The 20,449-nt window shown below is 42.9% G+C and overlaps 1 protein-coding gene across 6 annotated transcripts in view; it reads right to left on the minus strand.

Annotated features, from left to right (window-relative positions):
- LOC131105249 (RNA-binding motif, single-stranded-interacting protein 3-like) overlaps window positions 1–20,449 on the minus strand; it is a 166,447-nt gene that overhangs the window by 80,191 nt on the left and 65,807 nt on the right. The window contains exon 1 of one of the 6 annotated variants that reach the window (XM_058053176.1): window positions 4,338–4,341. The exons of the other annotated variants lie outside the window; for them this stretch is intronic. The gene's annotated coding sequence lies outside the window, so the exon portion shown is untranslated. Of the gene's footprint in view, window positions 1–4,337; window positions 4,342–20,449 lie in introns of those variants that run through there. 6 annotated transcript variants of the gene reach the window in all.

The following is a 20,449-nucleotide window of genomic DNA, read 5'->3' on the forward strand; positions in this document are numbered from 1 at the left end:
GTTGACGACATACTCCAGCTGGCGTAAAAATGTCGTTCCTCCGCCTCGCCTCAGTATATGTAGCCTGCTAAAGCTAGAGCCGCAACACTTCTGATTGGCTAAGGGAGGACCCACCCGTTGTGCTCGGCATTCTGATTGATTGACAATGATAAGACTGAAACTAACAGGAAGTAGACACTGTTTATTTCCTTTCCAGCTCCCCAGTTTCAAAGGTCAACCTGTCACAAGGTGAGCACCAGCAGATGCGGGTGTTGAGAATTTGGTAATGGTGATGGTAATGGTAATGGTAATGGTAATGTTAATGGTAATGTTAATGGTAATGGTAATGGTAATGTTAATGGTAATGGTAATGGTTTTATTTCATTTGAACATGCATCAGATTACAATTGAGTGCATCCCATAATCAGTTCCCAGTTCCACATGTCCAAAAGGAGTAGGAAGAAGCAAAGCTTATTAAATCCTACCCCTCCATCTGGTACTTTTACAATCAGTAACCGTTACATTTGTTCACTTCCTGCTTTCCATAATACAGTTTAAGTTTTTTTTTTGTTTTTTGGGTTTTTTTTTTAATAATGTACCTCGTACCGAAGTACTCGGTGATATGAGCATCCAATGCCATAATGGGTACCATAGTGCGTGTCAATATAGTGATATATATAGCACATCACGACTGGTTCAAGACTCTTCATCCTTGTATTTAGCAAACATCAACTGCTTTGGGATGACAGCCTTGTGCTCTCCCAATTTGAAATGGTAATGGTATTTGTATCCCTAAAATACACGCCGATGCCTTGCATACTTTAATCTGGGGTTAATGAAGTGACTGACATGTGCACACAGTGTGTAATTACAGATGGGAAGATAAAAGGATTGCGTGTTTTATGTAACCAGCAAAATAAAATGTCATCTTTCATACATTTAAAGTACTTACACAATAAGTCAAAGGATATGACCGATTTCATTCACGTGTGCTACCCAGTCATTCCATCCTTGGCGACTCCATTTGGTAATGCTGGTATTTGCGTTCTACTACTGACCACAAGTTTAGGGTTGACCATTTCTGGCAGTGCAGGGACTAATGAATGTTTGCTGTGTTTGGGTTCAGAGTGCACACCCACCTCTTCCTGCCAGCTGTCTTTGGCAGACTAGTAGGAGGAAGTAAACAAGCTTGATGGCTCACACAGCAACAGCAATCACAACATTCTTTGTGCTGTCTTAATGTTTGGAGTGAAACAGCCATGCTGGCTCGAAAAGACGTCTGGTCTCAACATTGGTTTCACTAATGGGAACTGGATGGAACAAAATCAAGAACCTGCAGCTACAGAGATGAACACCAGCCAGTTTCGCTGTGTGCCACGATAATAAGTGAGAGACAGACAGGCGGATGACATGTAGCGAGAGACAAAGTGTGTGTGTGTGTGTGTGTGGTTTTCGGTCTGAGAGCCGGTGTTTGTAATAATGACAGGTTGTCAACCCAGTAAAATGGAGCTAAATCCATCAGTGATATTAATCCATTACCTGAACAATCCTCAACCTGTTCGTGATTCATAACCAACACGACTCAGGACAACACGGCGGTGTTGCTTACAGGCTGCTGTGGTTTCCTCCCACGCTCCCAAACATGCATGTTGAATTAGCTGGAGACTGTAAATTTTCCATAGCTCTGAATGTGAGGGTGAATGGTTGTTAGTATGTATGTGCCCTACGATTGGCTGGCAACCAATCCAGCGTAGTGCCTCTCCTCTCCATCAAAGCAAACTGGGATAAGCTCCAGCTGACCCATAACGGTGAACAGGATGAGAAGTAAAAAATATACGTTGCATGCAGGGGCCGAGGGCGACTATCAATTATACTATACTATACACTATACTTATAGGTTCCCGAAATAGCCTGCAACAAGTGAAATCTGTTAAATATTTGTTTACAAGTACAGTTTTAAAGCTGTAAAACTCCTCTTAATACACATTATACACTTTTCTCAGACCGCCAATAAAATATTCACACGTTTTAAATAATCTCAAACTTCAAATTTCATTTAAAATGTAAATATCGATCTACTAGATTGGACCCAATAAATTAAGTGACATAGTCATTGCTCTGACCTGGCACAGTTTGGCTGTAGTGTTTTTGTATCCTTGTTAAAACATATTCCCCTACTTCAAGTCCTACTGCTCGAAGCGAAGATTCATTTGGTCGGTTAGCTTCTTCTCGTGTTTATTGGCAGTTAGCAAGGTCAAGGTCAGTGCAAGGAGGCCAGGATTGGGGTTATGTAGGTGGGAGCGCAGAGAATATAACGGTGAGTGATTTGTGAGGTCGAATTTTTTGAGATGCAAATGTATGATGGCTTTGAACGCATATCGTTTTGAGATGCAACTAACTGAAACTGCTTTCCTCAGCGCCAAAATCCAACCAGAAGTCGGCTCAGGACCCAATGTGGGTAGTGAGTCGCTGTTGACGGACTTCCCTGCTTATGAGGGTGGCATACAACTTCATGTCAAAAAATCGGAACTATCCCTTTAACAGCGAATCCGCAAAAGGTGAATCGCCATGTAGCAAAGGGAACAATGTATTTGATATTTCAACGCTAAAATCCTTAAATGTCCGTTATTTTGCACACATTGCTCTTTCCAGGCAGAGAGGTGAGGGTGGGAATAATAACAATATATTCGACCATAAAGGCCAACTCAGTCCTGAAGGTTGGACTGCATCTCCTGCATGTTGTTGCAATGAAGATGTCGCTGCAAAGACAAGTCTTCATAAATAACACTTTGATTGTCTACGACACAGCAGCCCGGCCGCGAGACAACCTATCATTGCCTCAAGCGGCTGCCCGCCCCCTGAACCATGAGACGGACGGACCGCCAGTCTTTTTGCAATGAGGTCAGTTATTTGAGCGTGCTGTCACACCTCTATTCGGTTTTCTTCGCTTTGAATCAATTGGAAGGTTTGGAATCTTGGTGGGAAACCAGGTCTGTTCTGCTCTCTCATTGGTCGACAGTGGATGAAAGAATGTGGGCAGGAAGAAGGTTTGCTGTTCACATTAGTGAGTGAAACTGTGGAACTGTGGACATAATACAGCACGTATGGTGAATATTTAAAGCGCAGACGTTGAGAGTGGACAAAAGATTGAAGCTTAAAATAAAATGTTTGCTTTTAAGTCTACGTCAAATGTTCGAAACGGTACGCAACTTAAATAATTGGAGATCCACAGTCTTAAAAGACATTGTGTCTCTCATCTGTTGATGCTCATAGACCGGATAGGACAACTCTAGTCTTGAAGGTTCTCTCCAGCCACAACTGAGACGTGAACACCAACAGAATAAATGCTGATATCTTGCTGTCCTCGCTAGTCTTTGAGCAAGAAGCCTGCTTGGACGAGACAACCTGAACGGTCCAGTTGCTGAGAGACGACGCCAACTGATGTTCGTTCGCCAGTTGGCATCCATCAACTTTGCATGGCTTCCTCGCTACAATGGAGTTTGTTTGGACAGAACCAAGACAGCCTCTTCTACTGAGACTATTTAGGTTCATACATTTTACCACTAGCTGCACTTTGTTTGGTCGGGTGTGAACGAGCTAATCGAACACAAGGGCTGCCCTAACAAGCGTAAAGAGATAAACAGAATTAGAATTAGCATGTAGGCCACACAGTCTGGGGATAGGGAAGACCTGGGTTCCACTCTCGGCCAACTTGTCTATATGTGCCCTGTGATTGGCTGGCGACCAGTCCAGTGTGTATGCAGTGTGCAAAGTCAGCTGGGATAGGCTCCAGCATACCCATGACCCGAATGAAAATAAGCGGTATAGAAAATGAATGGATGGATGAACTGGAAGGTGCCAGTGTAAAAACACCAAAACCAATATCACAATGAGGACGCACACACATTCAATATTTCAATATGGCCGTCATTGACGGGCCACAAAATGTTAGATCATGATAGAGTATACAACTATTACAACTTCTCTCCAACCTCTTTTGGCCAATTTGTGCGGCTGTCGGAGTCGGGCCGATATGAGCTGTGACTGGAATGTGTCAGAAACGATGATAGGGGAATCCTTTCAAATGCTTGATTCACCCTCTTTCTACGCTCGTCTTCCGCCTTCATTCACTGTCAAATTCAACTCCCGTGTCGCTCAATTCCTTTGCTCTTTTCACCTCGGTCCCTTCACTTCCCACATGGCCTGTGTTCCTTGCTCCCTCGCTCCCAGTCACCTCTCTTTATCACTGTCTTTTCTCTTGAAGGATTACTCTGCAGTGCGAGTGTGAGGACTGAAGGCTGCCTCTCAGCTGGTATTATTGACACTTACTACAGTGGAGCAGCTCTCACAGTGGGGGGTGGTTTGGAGAAGGTGACAAAAACTGTCACACAAAGCAAACAAAGCGACATCAGGTTTTTAGAGATTGTATGCATGGCTGATACTGAACAGCAGCACGGCGACAACGATTGCTGCACAGCGGCAGAAATGGCTACCTGCTGAAGGTGTGTTTGATATCAACCCAAGGCCTGTCATGGAGTCGCACATCATGATTTTTAAGACACTTTTGCTAATTATAGCAGTATTTAAGTAAATTCAGTGGAACCTTGGTTAGAGTCACTTTGTACTCTGCAGGGATTGAAATAACGATGTTTGTATGCAAGGTCATATTTTACAATATGGTACACAAAATGAGGAACGAACCTACCTTACCCGAACTACTACTTATTAGTTCCCCAGTAACTATAAATTCATGTGCCTAACCTGGGGCTTTGACTGGATCCACCAAAACCAGTAAGCACTGCAGGGAGCGTCCGCTCGTGTCAGGTTGGTCTCGGGATATAAAAACGGGATGTTTGAGTACTACCCTTGCTCACTGGGTCTCTTTTATCACTGATAAATGCTCTCACCGTGCACTCTGAACTCCAGTCCGTCACTTTTTAGGTGTCCGTCAAACCCAAACAAACGGTAAACAGTCTTTCGCTTGAATAGCGCCTTTCCACCACCAAGGCGATCAAAGCGCTTTGACACCGTTAGCACATTTACATAGCGATGCCGCAGCATCAGGAGACACTGGCCAACTTTGACATGATCACAGCAGGATGGAGGATCGAACCCACAACCAGCTGAGCCACGCCGCCACCCAACAATAACAATTCCAGTACATTTTGGGACATTGGGACATTTTGTCATTATGAGAGATTTAATATTATTCTAATGCAGTAAATTGTGTTTTAAATTCAATTATATTACATATGTGCAAATACACGCACACACTCCACTGTGGTCTATAAAAAGCCATTTTGCCTTTCAAATTACTGTACATACTTATAAGATATGTGGCTACGTCGGCATGGATGTTAACTAGAGAAATAATATAAATAAACAGTCGACAGTGAAGACAAAAGAGCTCAAAATAGAATAAGTTCTTAACAGTTAAGAACCCAACAATGAGTCTATGAATATTCTGCCTGGATACGTTTTATCAAGCATCTCAGGGCACAATGTGTACTTTTCATGTGCATTCAGCGTGACGTAATCCACATGTTCCACACCGCTCTCATTCTTGCCGTGTACCATATTCATAGTGGGAATTCTGTAGAAAAGGAAGGATGAAAGTCTGACGAAGGGACAGCATGGACATGCAGCTGGGGGAGGGGGGAATGGGGGTGTAGAATCGGAAGTAACAGTGTCCCAGAGAGAGGTGAACTTTGGGTGAAAGGTAAGGAAAGGCAAAAAGATGGATGAGGGAGCCAAGTGGGAAAGAATAAAGGGGAAGAGGATGCGACCTATCCGGGGAAGAAAGAGGGCAACATTTGGGGGGGGGGGGGGGGGGGGGCTGTTCCGGCCTCTTCTGATGCTTCCTGAAACAGAGGAAAGAATGCAGGCTATTTTTGAGCTTAGCACCAGAGACCCTTGCTTATAAGCTCGGTCTAGAAAGACAACAGCGGAAGGTCGTATCAAACATGGCTCCCATGGATGTATGGACATATGCAGTATCAGTAGTATATATGCAGTATCATCATCATCATGTGGTTCCTACATGAAAAGAAATCCAAAGAGACGGACTGTCTAATTTAAGATCACATTTCCAAGTGGCATTTGACAAACCAATAAGTGAGACGAGTCGGAATGTCGGCAGAATTCCCAGCAGGGGGGCAATCTAATGAAATACTTCAGTTATTTTTAGGGTTCCCTTCCATGAAGTAGACCGCCATTAGAAAATGTATACTGTATAATATAAGCCTTTCATTTACCGGATAAATACCGACTTAAACACTTCACAGGACTTCCGATGTGGAGTTATTTGGAATGGTACTACAGGAGAAGTACTAGATGTAATTATACCCTTAGGCATACGTGGTCATTGGTAAAACGATGACAAAACAGAGCTCTTGAAACAGTTTCAGGTCTGAAGATAATTGGATAGTTATCGTTGTTTCTGAGTGGATTTCTGATGATGGGAATGTTGGGATGTGTTGATGTACTTCCAACATCCGAGCTATCCCAAACAGCCGTGGCAACTTTAAATACGGTAATCAAAGAGCTGAGTTCCCCAAGCCCCTCTGGACTGTTTAAGTGCCATTGAGCACACTGACGGGATAATATATCCCTTTATAAATATACCTTTATCCAGGTCGAATTCAAGCACTTTGCTAAATCAATTTTCAAGCTTTCCCGGCATAGTTCAATCACATATTTAACAAAGACATACTGGAAATCATTTTTTTCAGATTATGAGAGATAGTTTCATGGTTTCGATCGCAAAAGTAGTTTGGGTCGGTCGCATAAATGTTACTTTGTAGATGCTATATCTACAATCTACATATCGGTCAGCTGACTTTAAGATGAACTCATTCACGACTGAAGAAGTATTTATCTTTTTTTTCAACCCAACCTCACGCTCCCAAAGATGTATATATAGACGCCTTTTATGTTTTTTTGCGCTAGGGGTAAAATGAGGTGATGATGTAAGTCCACAGTAGAAGAGCTCATGTTTGGTGCAGTTTTAAGCCGTAAAAATGACCGCAAGGTAGCAAGAAGTGAATTCTATAAGAAATACACACTGCACAGCAAGAGAGAGAGAGGGGGAGATCGCACAATAAGTCGTTAGACCAACCAGACTCTGAAAACAAGAACAATCCATATAATTATCGTGTCTATTTATATGCAATTTTCCAGTAAAGCCATGTGACAACTCCTTGAATACCGTTATTTGTCATTAACTTCTTACAGAAACAGGAAATGAGACGTGATCTCCTCCCACAGTAATATCACGGTGACTGGTCCATTAACCTACCCCCACTTCCACTGGTGACTTTCCTCTTTGGTTCAAGTCACAATGACAGGATCAGAACAGAGGCCTCTGTGGGCTGGGGGACCCTGTGCTCTTCCTAAATTAAGTCATTCTTCCTGCATTTTGGAATGAGACATGTGATAAAGCCATACATCCTGAAAGTAATATATCATGTTCCTCATTCTAAATGATTCCTGTTATCATCACCTTCTTGGTCCCACTTCTCCTCAGACGACCTGGTTGTTTAGATGGTCCCCCAGTGGAACATCTTGTTCCCAGTCAACCGCCTCTATCTCTTTTCAACATCAGCAACAACACTCGGACTATGATAAACAAGCTGCACAAACATCCCAGGAGGATATCCAGTTTGGGCTTGATGCTGGCAAAGCCGCTGGGAGATGAAAAGCAAATGACGGTGATGAGCTGCTGAAATTGTGTGGATGTTGTGAAAAGGGTCAGAAGAAAGGGCGCTTTAGTGTGGGCTTTCCACAGTTTGCCGGCTGTTTACCTTTGGATGTATTTGCGTGGAATGTATGCATAATGGCTGCGGCTGCTGGCTTCTGTGAGATCATTATGTAACGGAAACTTTTATTGTTCATTCTCAATATCATAACCCTCTTTATGTGTCAACTTGACACGGGTCTGCTTGCTCGGGATGGTTTCCAACACCACATGGACGATGGAAACCACTGCCAGACTGGTGTCTTCCAGACTGGTTCAGCAAATCTATTAATAGCTACAATATTAGACATTTGAAAATTCATGGCTATTTTACCAAAAGTTGACAAGATTAGCTTCGATTACCGAGTGGAAGACCCTCCGACGAGTACTTGTGATCAAGGGGAGTTGCTAGAGCGAGAGCGGAGTAAAACTTCGCCTGAGGCGAAGTGGTACCGTGCAGTGCGAAAGCATCAATATTCCACTTTGCTGTTTGAATTTTGCGGCTTCACTCTATCACATTTTTTCAAATGAATGAATAAATCCTGCTTCTTCATGGTTGAATGTGGGCTATTGGTTTTAAAAAGCATGCATATTTAAGCAAATTGTGCATATTTTGTTGCCAGTATCGTCCCATCTGCGTCTCATGTCCCGGATGAGAAGCGGAACATCTAATACAAGCTAACCTAATACAACAGTCCGGTTATGTTGCCCTGAATTAGCATCGGCAACACTTTTTTAACATAATAAAAGATACATTGGGCGGTCGAGTGGTTAGCGCGCAGACCTCACAGCGAGGCGACCAGGGTTCGATTCCACCCTCGGCCATCTCTGTGTGGAGTTTGCATGTTCTCCCCGTGCATGCGTGGGTTTTCTCCGGGTACTCCGGTTTCCTCCCACATTCCAAAAACATGCTAGGTTAATTAGCCACTCCAAATTGTCCATAGGTATGAATGTGAGTGTGAATGGTTGTTTGTGATTGGCTGGCCACCAGTCCAGGGTGTACCCCGCCTCTCGCCCGAAGGCAGCTGGGATAGGCTCCAGCTTTTCCCGCGACCCTCGTGAGGAAAAAGCGGTAGAAAATGAATGAATGAATGAAAAGATAAATTTCTTCTAAAGTGGCAAACATTTGTCCAAGCAAAGATAAGTCAACAGCACTCTTACCAATTATCAGTGATAAACGAGGGATTACTGCATGGTATGGATATAATATGGTAATCCGTATAGCCTCAACAACATAACCGGCATGTGACATTATTATCCTTATAATAATGGAAATACCAGATCCAGAAATTCATATTTAGCCACAGGTTATAAGGTGCAGCATGTTAGAACCCTGAAAAAAAAAACAATATTGAGTTTCACTGTGCACCCGATGAGCACATAGTTCTAGTGTGTGTTCGTGATCAATGTTTAATAAAAGTTGTTTACCAAGATGTTCCCCAAACATTTGTGCCTGGCAGAGGTAGACATTTTGAATATTTGAATAAAGCATATTTTGTCGACAAACTTTCAGTACACTTCAGTCATACACTACATTGTACTTTTAATTGTATGACCTCTGGTATGTAAAGAAAATGCAAATTGATGAGGAGCTTTGCAAAAATGTCTTTTATTATGTATATTTATGCTAATTACACATGACTTTATTCCAGAAAGCCTCCTTGCTCCTCCTTTCATTGCCCCCTGGTCAATATGAAACCCTTGCAGTGTGCATGATTAGTATTAGCAGACCTTATAGGAAGGTATAGCATATAAAGGCTTCGTTTTATTCATAATTTAAGCTAAAGAAGTATTAAGTATTTGCTTCTTTGTTCATGCTAATGTAGCCTGAGGTTGTGGTATATTCCCAGCAGCGGCTTCTTTCACTTTTTTTATCTTTTTGTCTCCGTCGTACGTAAAGTCTCATCCTCAGTACCTCAACGTTTCACTGTTCTTACCGAACACATTGTCTTTCTTTTCCTGCAGTTAAACTCGCGCTTTTCCAGCCAAATATCCCTTCAACTGCCGCCATCATGTTCCTTTCCTGGTCCATTATCTTTTTCCCACTCCTCTCATCTCTTCCTCATGCTTGCATCCTTCCTATCTGCTGCCCTCCTCTCCTTCAACACTCTGCACAGGAGATTAAAATATGAGGAAACAATCAAGCCCTGCCTTATTAGCATATGAACAGGGGGCCGACAGGCAACTGCAGACTCGACAACAGAGCTCTGTAAAATCCAATGCGGCACTTTTTTTTTTTTTTTTTTTTTTTTAATACCGGGAATGACTTTTTAACGTATTTTCTTGAATGAGCCAGAACAATTCCCTGCCCGGCTTTTCACACCGCCAAATTACCATCCAAATAAAAGAGGGCATCAGGATGAGACAGGATGCCTATATAGCGGGCAGTCGAAGAAAAGACACTATACAATAATTGTGCAAAAGAATGTTTCTCCACGGCAACAAGAATGTGACAAGATAGGAATGGGGCATGCGCCCCCCCCCCCCCCCTTTTTGTGTGCCGGGTTTGTCTTAGCGCAGCAACAATGAGACATTTAAAAGACGGAAATTGGCATGTGAGTTAGGGGGGGGGTTCTCTTCAGCGCCTACATAATTATGGCTCCATAAGCAGACGGCTGCATAGAAGTTGCTACACTTCGGAGAAAAAAGCCAATCCTACCATGACAACCAGCAGCGAACGTCAACACGCACGTTTGGGGACAGTCAAAACAGTCCAAAATCTGGCCTTGGTTTTCCGACAGTCTGGATGCTCATACAACTTTGTCCTGAACAAACTAGTCTGGTTATGTTGCATTGAGAAAATTGCATGTGGCAGCAAGAAGATGAGAAACGCAAAAAGGTTTGATGCCACCAGAAGTCTGCATCAACAATAGGTTCCATCCAGTCCTCATTTATAATGACTGCTTTCTTTTCTGCATGTAAAACTATAATTAGTCTCTATGCGATGTATTTTTGTTCATATTTTTGAGTGTCTGGAGCAGATTAATTGTATTTACAGTCTGGGACAAATTGCTTGTATCTGACCTTTTGGAACAAATTCATGAGGAGCCAAAGTTCCACTTGACGTTGTCATGTTAGCCAATAAAGCAGCACTGAAAACTACGGGATCTCACAACATGAGATTTCACAAACGCAATGAGATTTGGAGCTAGGAGAAAATCACGTATCACAAGAACAGGTCAGCCAGAAGCCAATCAAGATTGTGAACCATGGCGTTGTGGCAGTGAGCAAGGCATTATCGGAAGCACACATGAAGTGATTTGGGTACACCTTGCGTTGAAGTTGCTACGGTACTTCTTCATGTCCACGCAGACGCTGGAGTAATTTGATCAACTTTACCTAAATATTTGTCAGATCAACCCACAGAGATGTTTGGACTCGTCTACACCGTTAATCACAGAGCGGTCCACTGAAGGTCATTGCATTACGTTGACTCAGCACCAACTTTGAGGTATCGGCCATCATCTGCTTCATAACACGTTTCATATATAGAAGAGATCCATGTTGACAATTTAGCGACATTGTTGCTATATTTAGCCAGTAAGGATGTGCATGTCAGTGTTTCTTATCGCGTGTATTTATTTGGTAATTCAATACAAGACAGGGTGGGCAGCACGGCGGTCGAGTGGTTAGCGCGCAGACCTCACAGCTAGGAGACCAGGGTTCAATTCCACCCTCGGACATCTCTGTGTGGAGTTTGCATGTTCTCCCCGTGCATGCGTGGGTTTTCTCCGGGTACTCCGGTTTCCTCCCACATTCCAAAAACATGCTAGGTTAATTAGCCACTCCAAATTGTCCATAGGTATGAATGTGAGTGTGAATGGTTGTTTGTCTATATGTGCCCTGTGATTGGTGTACCCCGCCTCTCGCCTAAAGACAGCTGGGATAGGCTCCAGCACCCCCACGACCCTGGTGAGGATAAGTGGTAAAAAATTAATGAATGAATGAATACGGGACAAGCAGCTCCATGTCCCCAACGCCATGAAATCATGCCTGTCAAATGTCCTCCACAAGGTAATAAGCCCCCGACCAACAAAACCAAGAAGGTAGAGTTTGGACACAATCCTCCGCCGTCTTGCTACACCACCCCTTTCCTGGGTTTTCCTGGAAAACCTGAATGGGTGCTAGGAGGCCCCAGGGAAGACCCAGGACGCATCGGAGAGACATAGAGGCAACATAAACTGTCACTGGACACCCGCATTGTTTTGGGACTCCACTAGATACAAAAGTCATACCAATCTCTTCCATGGTATCTTCTCGTGAGGTGGGTGCCTCGTGACACCAAAACTGAAAACTCCATTTTCACATGAAGTCACATAAACCAATTATGTGTACCCAGTGGATCAATTCCGGGGTCCTGCCATTGCATTGTTCTAGCAGCATGTAGCAATTGGGATGCGAGGCTGCAACAGCACCCGCCTAAAATGTTATCAGACCATCGGACGTCCAGTATCGGTTGTCATAGCGAACACAGGCCTTCTAGTGACAGGAGATTGTCCTTGTGAGAAACAGGATCAATTGTAAAAGCAAACACCAAAACAAAGCTTATCTGCATTGAAGTAAAGCAGGTGCTGGGCGACAACTGTTGAAATTATGACCACGGAAAGGAGATAAACAATGTCAGTTGAAGGTCAGGGTGGATGGGTGTGCCATGACATTCCAAACAAAGCAATGTTTGCTTGCTCCTCCGTGGGTACAAACACTAAATTGCTTCCCAACAAACTCACGGCTGTTTCAGACAACAACTTCCATACAAAATGCAATCGATGAATTCATTCATCCATCTTTGATATCGCTTGTCCTTGGGTGAACGCACAAAAGCTAATGGAAACAATCACGGTGGAAATGAACAAATTAAAAAGGTGCTTTGATTAAAACAAATAAACAAAAGACATCACTGAATTAAATAAAAGCTAAATATTATTTAGCAATTGCAGAAAAGACACTGAAGCCAGCTGGAAATCTCACATCAAATATGCCGGACAACAAACGTGTCATTTCTTTTATCGAAATAAACCATAACCATACGCCTAAATTTCACTCTTGCAATACAAACTGTGGAAAGTAAGTATTTTATCCCCTGCTGACTTTGGAAGTAAGCCCCCTTACGAAAAGGAAAACAGTCCAAACTTGTTATTGTACTGAAGGTCAATTGTAACAGAGAGAGAGAGAGACACTCAAAAATGACATTAAATAAAGATTATACATGAATTTGTATTACAGTAAACCTCGGATATATCGGATTCAATTATTCCCACTGGTTTTGTCCGATATAAGCGAAATCCGTTATATGCGTATACCGGTAAATGTCCGTTTTACGCATATATCGGATTTATATCCGGTATATGCGTAAATGGGATTTTATCCGTTATAAAAAGGCACTTCCTTGACTATGTTTCCAATGTACCTGGACGCGAAGGCAACGCTGCAAACGCTGCAAATGACGTCGTATAGCGGCCTGTCACGATTCGGCGAATCGGAGCGCCACGATGCGGCCATCCGATATATGCCAGGGAAATTTAATGGAAATGCATTGGAACGGGACTGGAGATTTTGTCCGAAATAGGCGAAATCCGTTATAAAAAATCCGATATATGCAATGAATTTTTATTGGAAATGCATTTCAGAAAAATCGGTTCTTTTTTATCTGTCCGTTGTGAGCGAATTTCCGATATATCCGAGTCCGATATATCCGAGGTTTACTGTACTTTAATTTACAATTCATACTCCCTGCCAAACATTTCTACTTTTCCAATTTCTTTTCCATTTCTTTTCCAATGTAGCGAGCGACACCGTCTATGAGCGTGCATCATTTTGCGCTGTTTCTTTATATATATAAGCGGAAGCGTTGACCGTCGGGACGAAGGCGCCGTTGCACATCCACACTGGACATTTGGTGCCTTCATTTATTTTAGCTAACGTGCTAACGTGCTAATTGCTCCTGCCTCCACGGACTAGGACAAAGAGGCTGAATGGTATGCTTGATTCTCGTTCGATTAATTGGTTTATCGATTACCGTGACTAGTGACACATTTTTGTCTCTCTCGGTTGCAATGAGCCGTCCTCCAAAGTCTGGACTGTTTGTAGCTTTGTAAGGGGGTGTACATTATTGTTATTTACACTTTATTTTCCACATTTAGTTGCATGCATTATACCACAGAGACGCCTATTCAAATTTAGGAAGAGAATTTGGGGGAGTTGCACCAATGAACTGAATTTTAAGAGTGTGGTGCCTTGCTCGGAGGCATCTTGACATAGTTAACAGTCAGGATGCGGATCTCTCCAACAGCTAGTCAGTTTCAGTTTCAGTTTCATCCGCAGCACGATTGTGGTAACTTGTTGTCCTACAGCCAAGGTCTGTACAGACTGAGATATTGCCCCCTTCAAAGTTTCATTAGCGCTAACACGTAATGTTTGCCAACTAAGAGGACTCGAGCCAACGTCTGCACCAGGATGCTTCATCTGCATGCAGGAAATGCAGAAATAAAATCACAAGAAAGAGGGAAAACTTACCAGGAACAACGCTATCTCATCTTCAGACTTCACCATTATCGCCTGATTTTATTATTTTTACTATTTTACTATTTCGATCTGTCATCTGTTCAATTGGTTGCGCAATTGCTCAAACTCAGAAACAATAAGCTACTCAATGGACATTATTCAAATGTCTTAAAGGTAATTTCATTTCAAAGGTCGAGTGCGACTTTGGAAAAATCCCCTTTAATACCCTTTGGTATTACAGCTGGTGGCAAATATCAGCCATTATTATTAGGAATCGTGATCCTTAAACCATAACGTTTGACAATTTATCATTTGGCAAAAGACAAGGGCGTGTGAAGCATTTATCACACGCAATAAATAAAATCCTAGTCCTAGACCTCCTACATTCTCGATGAAATAATTTGTCCTTTACATCATTGAATATGCTGACAACAAAAATCACATCAAAATTATTCATGGGAATTGAACACCACCACACTACAGGATTAACGTCAATGACCCGGAGATCAAAAACCTTTGAAATCGAACTCCTCCTTCACTACTTTGACAGATTCACTCATATCTAGAAATCACAATCCAGTACCAGAAAGAGACACATTTTGTCAATTTAAAAACTGACTCAAATGGCGTTTGCGGGATTATAACCGAGATTTGAAACGCCTGATCAAATTACCCGGAGAAGGTTAAAAGTATCCGTTACCAGTGGAAAAGGAGGGAAAGCAGCTGCCGAGAACGACACCGGCCAGACTATCCTTGAGGCACAAATATACCACAGTCTCCCATACAGTCTCCCATACAGTCTCCCATACAGTCTCCCGTACAGTTTCCCATTCAGTCTCCCATACAGTCTCCCATACAGTCTCCCATACAGTCTCCCATATAGTCTCCCATTCAGTCTCCCATACAGTCTCCCATATAGTCTCCCATTCAGTCTCCCATACAGTCTCCCATTCAGTCTCCCATACAGTCTCCCATACAGTCTCCCATTCAGTCTCCCATACAGTCTCCCATTCAGTCTCCCATACAGTCTCCCATACAGTCTCCCGTACAGTCTCCCGTTCAGTCTCCCGTTCAGTCTCCCATACAGTCTCCCATACAGTCTCCCATACAGTCTCCCATTCAGTCTCCCGTACAGTCTCCCGTACAGTCTCCCGTACAGTCTCCCGTACAGTCTCCCGTACAGTCTCCCGTACAGTCTCCCGTACAGTCTCCCGTACAGTCTCCCGTACAGTCTCCCGTACAGTCTCCCGTACAGTCTCCCATACAGTCTCCCATACAGTCTCCCATACAGTCTCCCATACAGTCTCCCATACAGTCTCCCATACAGTCTCCCATACAGTCTCCCATACAGTCTCCCGTACAGTCTCCCGTACAGTCTCCCATACAGTCTCCCATACGGTCTCCCATACAGTCTCCCATACAGTCTCCCATTCAGTCTCCCATACAGTCTCCCATAAAAACACATTTGGAAAGATATTGCACGGTGGAGAGCGGCGATGGAGTCGTAGGAGAAAAGGAATGCAATCTTTCTCAAATAGATGGACTCATATTGACCAACTTTGGCCAAGAGTTAATAGAGTTTCATTATCAAAACTGGGAGGGGGGGCACTCCAAACACACAATGGTGACACATTGATTTTATTTAAATTGTAAAAGGAGAAATGTAAAAAAAAAAAACATGTAAAAAAAATTCCTTTTAGAATGTGTCCAACGACAAAAGGAAGCAAAAACGGAAGTCGGGAAAATGTGCCACTGAGTGAGGAGAGGAAGGTCCGGGCTTGAGGGCAGGAAGGCCCCCCCAGAGGTCACTTGTGCTGTTGCTAATCTATCCTCTGAAAAAAAACATTAATTGGGGCTGTGGCTTAATCCCGAAACACCTTGGGGATCCTTTTAGCTGCCGCGTTGCAACTAAATTGTCTCGACCGCCTAGCGAACACGGCCGTGACTCTCCAGCCTCCGTCATGTTGCAAACATCTTATGACGAATCCAAACAAGACGTCATGAAGCCACCAGAACGGTTGGTAGCGAGATTAACACTCATCTCAGTCTGCTTATAATTTGCTTTTAACTGAGGTGGATTGATGTGCGGCATCGGGGCTTTTTAGCATGTCTTGGATGAAAGTCTTTCAATTAACGATTTAAGGCTTGATTTAGCAGCGAGGAAGATGATGGCTTGTGAATTGAATTAGGCTTTTGAGGGCTGCAGGCTTCACAAGCCTTTGAATTAAGACAAATTAATAGAACGACTGCAATTCTTACTGTTGCTGGAAAAAGCAAACCAAATCGCTAATTTCCCACCGTTTACTGTTCATGTTGTATGCCGGCACATCAGGTGTAGATCAACAACCCTCCAATTAATTGAGAGTGCATGTTTTTGGACTGCGGTAAGTAAGTACACGTGTATTACTGTAGGAACTACAACGGTTCTGATGGGACTTTACAATTACACACTATAATGATGTGAAGGCTCTATTTTATATTTTTATATTTGGATATATTAACAGTTCCAAATGACCGGGAAGTTCCAACCACGCTAAAAGATACCACACACGCTAGCTAGTCTTTTTAGTGGCAGCAGAACATTGGATCACACTTCAACCATGTTATTATGGGAAAGACGGGTTGCGTTCAAAGACATCATACTGCATCATTTAAGATGACTTCACGTGTTTTGAGTATTTTTAGGGATTTCCAAGCATAATTAAATGCTGATAAGAACTTGGGCTGTTTTCATAGTTGAATATGATTCATTAGATTTTCTACATAGTCAACATAGTCATCGAATATTGGTTTGTTTTTTTTAAAGCACAGTTATGGGGGGTCCCTTCAATAAGTAGTTTTCATGTGTGTTTTTTTCCAACTCAGAGAAAAAGGCAGCACCCAGATAAACAAATAAAGACAGTTTGCAACAACAGTACTTGATGACCAAAACCGAAACGTGGTTACTGACGGCAGATGGGCATACAGCGTCTCACAGCAGAAAAGCGTATAAAATAGGAACATGACGTGAAAAACGACTTGCTGAGGCCTAATGTCGGGATATGAAACAAATGAAGCAACAGCAATACCGTTTTCAACTTGCAGATTACTTTAACTTTTCAAAATACTTCCACACTGGGGATATAAAATGAAGTTGACGTAACATTTGAAATGGTACGCCATGTTGGTGGTCGTTGATGACACAAGGTGTACTTTACCTTCTTGGAGTCACCTTTAACCTTTTCAAAATACCGGATTGTTTTTCATTATGAGGCAATAAATCCGTCAACGTCGATGGCCGTTCTCAATCCTTTGGATTGTGCAACGTTATTAATGCGTAATGGGTATAGGTATTCGGTTCGGAGTTCGGAATGTCAGTGAAAGCACCTCGAGAATGAGGAAGTGTTATTCCGAGACAAGTAACAATACAAAGTAGCAAAAAAGAGAATAAGTAAAAATCAAATAAATTAAGCAATGAATAGGGCGGCACGGTGGTCTAGTGGTTAGCGCACAAACCTCACGGCTAGGAGACCAGGGTGGAGTTTTCATGTTCTCCCCGTGCAAGCGTGGGTTTTCTCCGTTCTCCATTCCAAAAACATGCTAGGTTAATTGGAAACTCCAAATTGTCCATAGGTATGAATGTGAGTGTGAATGGTTGTTTGTCTATATGTGCCCTGTGATTGGCTGGCCACCAGTCCAGGGTGTACCCCGCCTCTCGCCCAAAGACAGCTGGGATAGGCGGTCGGTAGAAAATGAATGAATGAATAAGCAAGTAATGTCCCAGTCAAGTCATTCATGGTTATTCCCTTCAACACTTCCGCATCCCAGTTGGGCTGACGGCAGCGTCTCATATCTGCGCACGAGGCCAACGAGCACATTTTGCCGCCCCCACATCCCATCTTCACACATCAGCCCAATTGTGAGATAAGCCCTCCCAGCCTTCAGCTTCTCAGCCCTTATCTGCATCATATCGCTTTCATGTGCCACGATTCTTTCCAGGAAAGCGATATACAGTCGTCGCCTAAATGGTTAGTCAAATACTAATCTGACAACCTGTCTGCCGACAACATAAAGCGTGTCTTCAAATGTTACATTTCAACAGGGTTTGGCAACACTGTTTCTGAAGGGCTTTTGAGCAAGCCAAATATTGTTGGAGTCCGCAACGTTTACCTTCTTTTACACGCTGACAAATGTTAAATGCTTTGTCACGCACTTGCACAAGGCAATAGCACGCTGTATGATTCAAATATGCACCACTCATTTAGCACAATGATTTTTATTGGCAGCCCCCCCCCCCCCCCCCCAACCCCCCTCCACCCCCACCGACTATTCACTCGGGAAAATCATTAATCTGTCATGGAATTCAGTGCCAAGTTAAATGTATAAATCAGAATTAATAATTGCTCTTTTCTGGAAATCAGACCTCATTCATTCATTCATTTTCTACCGCTTTTCCTCACGAGGGTCGCGGGGGGTGCTGGAGCCTATCCCAGCTGTCTTCGGGCGTAAGGCGGGGTACACCCTAGACTGGTCGCCAGCCAATCACAGGGCACAGGAAATCAGACCTGCTGCCTGACAAAATGCGGTTTACCAATAACCACCGATGGATCGCCCCCGATCACCCCTGACCCTCCATGATTGTGTTTTGCATTTCAAATTAGATTCCCAACGTGAGATAAAGAAAAGTTGAATAGTTTGTGCAGCCCGGACTCAGCCAGACTGCGAGGTTATCAGCCAGACCCGCACCATGAGAATACGCCGCGTCTCACAAATCCTATTGTGGCATGAAATGTCACGGCACATTAGCTACATGAGGGATTACCCTTCCTGGCAAAAAAGAAGAGCGGGAAGGAGTGATGGATGCAACTATTCAGTGCGGACAGGTAAAGGGAGGTAGGGGAGACCTGGAAACAGGAGCCATTAAAAGCTCTCGATGTCAGTGGGGTAAAGTTAATAGCGACAACATATTTGAGCATGGAAGATGTTGGCACCTCTCCATTATGCTATCCGACACCCGGGCATCAAAAGATTTAAGACTCTGCAGGAGCAGGTCAGCAATGTATGATTAAATAACAATTGTATATTTTTATAACGTGTAATTTGTCCAGAAACAAAATATAGCAGAACCTTGGTTAGCGTCATTCATTTGTTCCAGAAGCTCTGGCTCTAACTGAAGTGGATGCTAACCAAAAAAAATGTTTACATAACAAATAATGTAAACCAATCAATGTGTTCCAGAAAGCCAAAAAAGTTTGTATAGTTTTGCAATTAGACTTAAAATGCATAAAACTATTTGAAATGCATTCCAGAGTGGGAAAAAACGAAAACGCAAAAAAAGGCACAGCCTCATGTTTGAACCCCAACCCTAAAAAGTGTCAATAAAAGGTTTCATTTTGTGTCTTTCTCTTGGAACCACAGGTCATAACAACATAAGATTTTGGTTTGGCCGGGATAATAAATTACATGCGCAGACAAAAACAAGTCTGTTTCATCATCTTCATCGTCTTGAGTCGGATTAATTTCCTGGAGACTTCATCCTAACCATAACCACAACATGCTCAACCATAACTCAGATTGTTACTCGATCAAATCCATAACTCAGATCGTTACTGGAATGTTAGTTTATTAGAAAATGGTGATGTGAGTTTGTCCTCAATATAAAATAAAATTAGTTTGGACTTTGTGAAACGGCTATATGCTACACAACTGAGGGTGTGAAACACGATATACTGAAGTATAACATGAGCACTTTGTGGGGGTACGGGGGGGGGGGGGGGGTGAAGAGATTTACGGTTAAATCTGTGAAAAAAGGTTCCTAAAGCAAGAAGTCCAAACAAGTCTGCTTTTAAGATGATCTTCCAAGTGCGTCAACGCTTTCCTTCCCAGTTTGGGCTTCATCTGTATCATCAGATGTATCTTCATCTTCATCTTCATCTGTATCATTGGCCCCCCCATATTCTGATCCCATCCCATTTTCTCTGCCCCAACTTTTGACCTCACATTCCCACCAAACGATAATATGGGCTATATTCATATGGGCTATATTCATATGGGCTATATTCATATTGGCGATATTCGTATGGGCTATATTCGTATGGGCTATATTCATATGGGCGATATTCTTATGGGCTATATTCGTATGGGCTATATTCGTATGGGCTATATTCGTATTGGCGATATTCGTATGGGTGATATTCGTATGGGCGATATTTGTATGGGTGATATTCGTATGGGCAATATTCGTATGGGCTATAT

This window comes from Doryrhamphus excisus, chromosome 17 (assembly GCF_030265055.1).
Source record: "Doryrhamphus excisus isolate RoL2022-K1 chromosome 17, RoL_Dexc_1.0, whole genome shotgun sequence".
In the NCBI taxonomy this organism is placed as follows: domain Eukaryota; kingdom Metazoa; phylum Chordata; class Actinopteri; order Syngnathiformes; family Syngnathidae; genus Doryrhamphus; species Doryrhamphus excisus.